This window comes from Protopterus annectens, chromosome 2.part2, assembly GCF_019279795.1.
Source record: "Protopterus annectens isolate FY-2018-M chromosome 2.part2, PAN1.0, whole genome shotgun sequence".
Taxonomy (NCBI): domain Eukaryota; kingdom Metazoa; phylum Chordata; order Ceratodontiformes; family Protopteridae; genus Protopterus; species Protopterus annectens.
Genome location: NC_056730.1, coordinates 112506514 through 112515956, shown reverse-complemented (window position 1 = coordinate 112515956; position 9443 = coordinate 112506514).

The window sequence follows — 9443 nt, the reverse complement described above, 5'->3', positions numbered from 1 at the left end:
GACAGGATTCCTGACAATGATAGACGTGGTGATTTTAAGATTTTATTAGAGATGAGAGGAGACACCGTGGCAACTGAGACTAAATGCATTCAGACCTCAGGTAGGATTAATGGGAGAATATTTCTATGGCAAGTATTTTAAAATATAGATCTCTTTTTTATATGAACTATATTGCCAAATACACTCTTTATGCATGGATGTTTATTTTGAGAGCTTATTTAATAATTAACATTTACTTTTAATTTACTTTGATTTTTTTCCTTATTCATTTCATTCCAATATAAACATATTTAAGTATACACACATTTTTTGCTTAAATTAATTTTTTTCTACTGCAATAGTTTTCATTGTGTTCTTTATTTACTAAGATATTTTTAACTTTATAAAAAAGTTTTGTGCGCATAAATATGCTAGTTTACAAACAAAGGTTTCTTAAAGTTTTGCGAAGTTGTAAGAGTGTTTTAACAATACGTTCTGCTTTTTTAAAAAAGGTTTGACTTTTAACATCATCCGGTCAGAACTGGCGTATTGATAGTTGGTTATAAAGGGTGGGATTTTTTGAAGTTACTTATAACAGTTGGTCTGTTAACAATAGTTTTCACCACTCTGATGATGCCTGATTTGTTTTGTAGGCGGAAAGCTAAGTGGTTTACTTTTATTTTTGTTTTATTTGGCTTGAATAAAGAAGTTTTTACCCCAGCCTGTTAAGTATTTGTGCTGGAGTTTCATTGACTGCCATTATTTGAGCTGCATTGGATTACTTTATACAGGTTTAGCATTTTGTTATTTTATGACCGATAGTATTATAAAATAATTTATTTTTATATGAAGGCAAGGTTTTTTAAATGGAATCTGGTGTTGCTGCTGTGAGACTCGCATCCACAGTGATGCTTGAAAATCTAGTCCTTTCTTACTGTAAAAAAATGTGTATTTAACAGGGCTGCTCCATGATTATATACATATGTATTTCTAGGTTTCTGGATGATATTTTTATTATTTTGATGGTAATGAAAAAGAGTTAAAAGATTTTTTGTTGCTGTTTTTGAATTAGCAGCATGGATTTATTTAGAGATTAACATTTGCATTTTGTATTACATCAGTTTTTTTTTTTTTATATAACTAGCAGTAAGAATAACATAAAAGGTTGCTTTGAATCTACTTCGCTTTAGGGAAAAAAAAACTTTGTGAATGGTTTAAAGCAACTGCCCATACAAGATGAAGAAGAAAGAATGTTGTGAAGCTGAATTAATGCTTGAAGCTAATGTCTGATAACGAGCGTGTTTTGGCAAGGGCAAGTACAGTGGCATAGCAGGTAGTGTTGTTGCCTCATAGCAAAAGTGCTCTGGTTTGACTTCTTGGCTAGGGTGTCTTTGTGTGTAGTCTGTATTCTCCTCCTTTATATTTGTGAAGTGGTTTCTCTGGTTACCTACTTTCCTCCCGCATTCCAAAGATCTGCAATAGGTGGATTGAACATTCTAAATTGGCCATAGGTGTAAGTGTGCGCATGTATGTTGTATGGAAGAACACCAAGTATGGCAGGGTTATCTAATCCAGTCAGTGTGACCATTGGCTTTAGATTATTGTCACTGCTTGATGTGACACCCTGACCCCACACATGTCCAAAATGGGGAAAGGAGTGATGGATGGATGGAATGTATTTTCTTGCAAGCGAGGACTGAAGTTCTAAAACAAATGTTTATTCATAGGCATCATCCTACAGAACTGACTGGATCACTCTATTTATTATTTATTTATTTACATTTGTTTACTGAGATGATCCAACTGGGCAGAGTCTCTTTTCAGCAGTGACCCAAGGAAAACGCATCATTACATGAATCTCTTACACAAAACAATGACGTTTTACTTATACAAATTTCAAACAGTTGTGCAGAAAGAGAAAAATAAACAGTAAGTTCAAATATTTATATATGTCTGTATTTTGGTGAACAGAGTCCTTTTTCCACATTGGTGTGTTTGTTGTTAATTTATGAATACATATGAGTAGCATACATTCAACAAAAACTTAATATTAAGTAATGCAGTCTGCCTTGTATAGTGAACTGAGCAAGATTATAGACCTAGAGCAGAATAAGATAGGTAGGAGCATGGATTTAAAATAGCTAGAGAGATGAGATGTGATGTAGTAATGAGAAAGCATGGAATACCACAACTTGTTGGAGTAGTTAATTTAGGACTAAGTGGAGAATACAATAGTATTATAGCCAGGGATGGAGCAAGAGCAAGGCGACATTGTCCATGAGATGCATTTTTTTGGACTTTTTAAAGGTTCTATGTGAAGAGTCTCCAGTTCTTATAGGGAATGGCATGGTATTCCACATTTTTGAGACTTGACATGAAAAACAAAGTGTCTCCTATTGAGTAAGTCAATTTGGTCACACACAACAAGTCTTTTATTAATCAATCATAGGGTTCTGTTTGGGAACATGGCTAAACTTGGGGCATTTGCAGGGGTTGTGGGTTAGAGTATGTCATACCACTTGAAAGTGCAAGACAAGCAGTGGAGGAGTTCCTTAAACCAGAGGGCTTTTAGGGCTAAACAGTGGTGTGACCTGTATGGTAGGTTAACTGCAAAACCTTGAAGTTATATTATAGCATTCTTCTAGTAGGTTCATTTGGGTGGTTTGTAGATTGATAAGCATGGGGTCCCTGCTATACTGAAAGGTTGGAAGTATGTTTCCTGTGGTCTGTACAAACTTTGCTTTTTTCAGTCAAAATGAGTTAATTCTGCAGAGGAGAGATCAATACTTTAATGTGTTTTATTAACGCTTTTTTTTACATGGAGATCAGATTTCACATTTTCAACAATTACTACTTGAAAGCTTTGAGTGGAAATGGTTTTTAACTGTGTTATTGAATGACATAAATGGTGAAAACTGGGTTTGTTCTCTTGGAGTGTTTTAGAGAGTAGAGAAGAAGTTTATTGAAGGGTTCTAATAGAAAACTGGGAGTGATATAAGCCAAGCCTGTACAGACAGGAGAGATTCCTATGTTAGTTGCTGAAACTTTCCAATAGTTTAGCTGAAACAGGATGAATGTTGAATCATTCTGCATATTGTACCACAGGGCATTTTTTGGTTGAGTTTTGTAGGTCATTTTTGTTGTTGTTGTGTCTTCGGCTTTTCCTCGGCAGTTAGGTCGCCGGCCAGCAGAACCCAGTCCGCCAATGATTGGTAGTTGATTTTACGCGCCGAAGCTACCAGCCCTGACGCACAACCTTCAACGGCGCGTACGCCCATTCACGCATGCTTCCCACGCAGGAAGACGCCCTAGCTGAGAATCGAACCGGACAGCTACTTACTGTGAGGCAACAACACTACCAGCAGTAACTTACCACCGCTGGATTGAGTTTTGCAGGTCATTAATAAAAAATATTAAACAGGATGGGTCCTCAGATGGAAACTTTGCAGGACTCATAAGCAGATATAGGGAAGGACAAAGGAATAAATGTCTGTAGTCCATTTGACTGCCTTGGTGTCTGCAGAACTCATACAGATATAGGAAGGACAAAGGAATAAATGTCTGTAGTCCATTTGACTGTCTGGTGGACAGCGCCCTACTGTGAGGCGAGACAAACGCTACCACAGCACCCGCATCACCACCGCGGATTGAGTCTTGTAGGTCATTAATAAAATATTAAAACAGGATGGGTCCCGGATGGAAACTTCAGCAGAACCTTATACAGATATAGGAAATACGTATGGACAAAGGAATGTTCTGTAGTCCATTTTAGACTGTCTGGTGTCTGTCAGATAAGTAAATGGAGAACCAGTTTTGACAGGGATGGACTATCTATTCCAGGTGGAGAAGAGTCTGTTGAGAAATTTAGAATGGGACACCATATCAAAGGCTTTGACAGGTCAAGGAACACTGCTGATGTTACTAGCTTTACCAGTGTTACAGTGCTGAAGCTAATGTGTGTGAGTACAGAAATTGAGGAGTGTAGTGTTGGTACTGTGATGTGGGAGAAAGCCATGTTAGGTAGAGAAAGTAAAATTAATTTCTTAGTATAGATTTTAGTAGTTGGGGATGGATGTATTTCTATAGGATTGGCTGGGATGAGAGGTTAGCCAAGGGACTATAGTTGGTGAAGGCGAGGAGTGCCCACCCTTGTGAAGTAGCAAAACATAGGATTTCTTCCAAAGCAGAGGGACACAGCCTCTTTGATGGAGCAATTGATTAGAATACTTACTGAGCAGGCTCATGCATCTGCTCCTTGGTTTAATATGTTCAGGAGGAAGGTTAGCTGGGGCAAGAGTGGTAGGTTTTAAGTTTGAGGGGAAGTTTTTTGATGAAGGAGGCATGCATAGGTTTGAGGATATATTTGGTTCTTGAACAGACTCTTGTATATGTATAGAGGTAGCTATGTTTTTGGCAGAGTGATGAGAGGCAGCTGTTTGAATGTGGGAGAAGATATTGAATTGGCAAGTTTATACTTTTGTGAAGCTGGTTGTTGTTTGAATTGGTTAGCTGTACGTCCAAGGTGGATGAGCTTGTTTATTGATGACCACAGAATATTTTAGGGTTAGTTTGACTTCGGTATTTTGCTTGGACTCGGGGTAGTATGAGCTTTTATCTGAACTGATCTTATTTTAGCCTGATTTTTAAGCTTTCGTCTAAATCTGGAGATTGGAGTCATTTTTGTTTTCTTTTTAAAGTGATTCCAGACTTTTGTCTCTCTTGTCATTAGTAGCTTTGTTTGTTTCTCTTTAACTAAGGAGCTGGGTTGAATTTAACTTCCTTTTATTTCTAACAGGGGCATGGTTGTTGGAGTTATATTTAGGAAAAGGTACTTTTGAAGATGAATACATCTTCATCTAGTGAAAAGTTGTTTTGAATAGTTGCAAAATTGACTGATTTTAGGTATCAGAAGGTAGCTTTATCAAAGCTAGTTGTGGAGATTGATTGATGTGGTGTGTTTTTGGGTGGATGGACACTCCCGCTACATTACAATACAGGTGGGTAGGTGGTCACTAGATTGTCACGTGCAGGGAGCCAGTGGACTTAATTTTTTCTGGAAAATTTATGAGGACCCAGTCAACCGTGTTTCCTTTGGCCTGCTGCTTTTTTGTATCCTGTTATAGTAAATATAAGTTGAGTAAATTCATAGAGGTTAATGCTTCTTATTGAGGATATATTTTTTACTGTTTGCCAATCAATATTAAAATCTCCCATTATGATGGTTTCTTTGACAGGTAGATGAGGAAACCCATGGAGAGGAGTTCCTTTTGGTTGTGTCAATGTCGGCTTTCTGGGGGTGGGGGTATATACTCCTGCCAATAATTATCATTTTATGTTTAGTTTATCCTGTAGTTGGGAAGTTGAGTTTGTTTGTACATGATGGGTACAATAACACTCTGCTTTTTTCTTTGTTCTCTCAAGTCTATGGATGTTATAGTCTGCAGGAACCACTTCCTTTTCTATCATGAATTTATTGTTTTAGCCATGTTTCTGTGGCTACATATTATATGAGGTGGTTTACTATAAAAACAGTGAAACCCGTATTAGTGTTTAATGTAATAGTCAAAAAATAAGGCAGGAAACTGTTTTGTTCAGTGTTCAGCATGTTTAATGTTTGGAAAGTTAGGAATTGACATTCAGCATTTCCTTGAATTGTTCATCTTCTGCAAAAAAAGATCAATTGTCACAAATGTTTTTACTTGTTTCAGGTGCAGGAAGCCCTTCAGCACACCCCACACCCCCGCTAATTATGCGTATCTCTAACTCAAAGATCACACTACATTTCTGAGGAAAATGGTAATTTTCCTGATCTGCACCAGCGCCATCCAGTTGTAGACAGCGACACTCAAAACCATGAATGCAAGCTATGTCAACATTTCAGAGGTGACAGAATTTCCTTACAATTTTAAACTTTTGCACCTTACACTCAACCTATGAACAACGTTAAGATAAGTTTCCAAACTTTTGATAGTAAACCATATCAGGTAGGCACTGGCAACCATCCAGACATTTGCATCTGAGAGTTTGCTGGGCAGATATTTCTGTGGTGGATATGCCCCTACCGAATATGATGATGGGTGAGAGAGAGAGTGAAAGGAGAGGCTGTGGAATGGGGTCCCTGCCAGTTGGGATGGATATCACCTGAGAGTTAAAGTTTTAGAAAGTGAAGTTGTTGTGTGTGTGTAGCCACTTATATTTAGGTTTTGACAGGATGACTGACTTGCATTAGAATTGCAGCTGGGGTACATATGTTTTTTTTTTGAACAGGTGGACATAGGAAGGAGTAAAAAGGGTTGGGGTTATAAAGATATTTCAATGTTCAAAAGCAGTTTCATATTTAATTGAGGTAGATGAAGGTAGCTCAGTACTTGCAGGTATGTACTGTGATGAGGATGTGTGTATGTAAGCACAGTCAGGAGAAATAACAGAAAATGTTTAGAATTAGCATATTATAGCAGGGAAGAAGGAAATAACAGGTTAGCTTTACAGGTTAAGGCTTATTGCTGGATGAGACTAGAATGCTCAGTAAGTGGGAGGGGCTAATTGAGGAAGTGGATGTTATTGGTGTAAAATTTTGTAATTTTATTGAGTGGGGATGGATGATTGGATAAGTAGTAGTTCTGATAACTGTATTTGTGATGTTGTTAGCAAAGGAAGGATCAGGGTTCCTCCTCATTTTGGTAAACCCATTAAGTGTAAAACCACAATATAGTGAAGAGTCTATGAATATGTATATAAATAGTATGGTCCTAGATTTTTCTACAAACAACAATAAGTCTATTTTATGTCATTTTGAGAAAAAGAAAAAAAAACTCTGCTGTATTTTACAAACAAGAAATAGATCTGATTATAAATGTAAGGATGTCCTTCGATTCACTTATAGAAAAAGAGCAGACTTAAAGAGCAGCTTAGAACTTCAAAGAGGTTTGGTCTTAGGGAATAAGAACGTTCAACCAAAGTAAATATATAAATGTTGGTAAGTATCTTATACTGGGGTGTTTGGGACTTGCAGCTTCATCACATTCCAAAATGTGTTCTGAAAAACTAAAGTACCAGAAGTTTCATTCATTAAACACAAAAAAGCCACATTCCTACACACTGACACACAAACACACATGCATATACCCACACATATATGAAGACTACCTACCATAGCTCTCAACCTTCCATTTCCAAATGAGGAACACTCGCCTTCATAATGTGGAACAAATGGGCAAAATGTGGAACACATACTAATGGCTTAACAACAACTTCAACTAGGAAGGTCATCGGATGGTTAAAATATGCTGGTTTTACTTATAAAGAAGATCCTTTAATTAATTAATATGATTAATTTCTATTTACCATGGATTTCACTTAAAAAATTCCTAACACTGAATGTGTGACAGACTCTTTCAAAGTGGAACCTTAAGGAACTTAGAGGAACATGAACTTTTAAGACCCCTAATGAGGTAATGCTCCTCGTAATGAGGTTCACCTGAGAGGTATGCTACCTACAGGTAAAAATGCAAATGCATACTTTTTCTAATTCTGTCTAAAGAGAAATTTTTTCTGCCTTTTCTGTAAGCTACCTGAACAATGTTTCTCTTGAATTAGAACATTCATGGTTATCTAACGATGCCATATCTTGAGCTAATTCTTTAAATATGCAGTCCAGTGGTACAACACTTAGCGCACTCACCTTTGGTGTACAGTGCTGTCGGTTCTATTCTCAGAGCAGCTAGATGGATTGCAGACATGGCAAGGCAGCGTAAGGGGGGTGCTGCACTACTGAGTGTATAACCCTTCAGATGAGATGTTAAACTGAGGTCCCTGTACTTGAGTTGATTGTAGCTCAGATGGATGTAAAAAATCCCATGACACCTACTGAAAAGAATAAGGGTCTTTTATTTAACACAACATAAAAAACATTGTTTATTTACAGGCACATATATACACATTTCTGTTTTTTACTACATATAATTTTTCATATAACATCCTCTTTGTTATTCTTCCATAATTGACTCCACTCATTCCACAACCATAATTTATTTTTCACAATATATCTGCCAAAATCCATTTTCCATTAAAGAAAATTTCATGCAATCTTTCATTCCAAATAATCCATATTTTGGGAAATAAGTCATTATCTACCCTTCTCACATATTTTCTTCTTGTTCTTATAATATTTACACACAATCATATTGGTATATATATATTTATATAGGATCATAGAATCATAGGAGATTACTAGGCTATCGACCAGAAGGTCATTTTAAGTCTAGCCTTTTCAACCCAATGTAATACCATAGAAGTACTAGTCAATACCCAAGATTGCATTTAGTGATGACTGCCCATGTCCAGGAGGGCTGTGGGCTCTATCCCTGGTAAGAATTTACGGTGCCCCATCCACATGTCCAGGTTCCTTTTGAACAGTGTCGTGAGGTGCTCTGTTTCACATGAATTAGTAGCCTGTTCCAAAGGTGTGGCAGTCACTGGAGATAAATCTGTCCCTCCAACATGTCCTATTTAAGTCACAGGCCATATTTAAGTCCCTGAAACAGGTAGCCCTAGACCCATTTGATTTACAGATATGCAGCAAGTTCATTAGGTTTGCTCTTGGATTGCTCTGTAGGCCAGGCATAAGGTTCCCCTAAGAAGTCTATATGATACGGAGGTACTGACAGACACTTTAGTCAGACTGTATAAATTACATGCTGGAACCCCTTGATCTTCTTTGTTAGAAACCTCTGAGGTCTCTCTAATTGCTGCAGGTGCTTAGTGCGGTACATGCCAAAAGGGGTGTTACACTCAATTATGGGCTGGATAAGTGCCAAGTATAGGGAGAGTTATAACTTCTTTTGCTCTCAATGTAATGCCTTTACTAATCAAGTGTGGTATATGGAATGCTTTCCTTACTACGGCAGACATGTAGTGGTCAAAGTTAAGGTCACAGTCAACTTGTGATCCCAGGTTCCTTATCACTTCACGTGTACTTAGGTTATTGTTGTTGATTTGATAGTGTGAACGGACATTGTTTGTGCTGAAGAGAATAATGATGCATTTCTTTGCATTCAGTTTGAGATCATGACTAATGCACCAGTCATTGGTCTGAGTGAGACCCTCCTGGATTATACTGACATTTGGGGATTCAATAATTGCACCTAGTTTGCAGTTGTCTGAAAACTGGTCAGCTACAACACCTTAGTTTTTACCTGAACTTCTGAGAAGTATATAACAAACAATAGGGGGCCCAGCACTGACCCCTATATAAACCCTATATGACTCCTATGCATTATGTTTGTTTGTATGTGTGTGTGTGTGTGTGTGTGTGTGTGTGTGTGTGTGTGTGTGTGTGTGTGTGAGTCTACCTCAGAAGACTGAAAAACCAAAAGACTGAACATTCAAAATACTGAATGATGGAATTTTCCCTTTCTCCACTGTTGTGAGATCTTGGAGTTGGTATATATAGTTAGTAGGAGGTA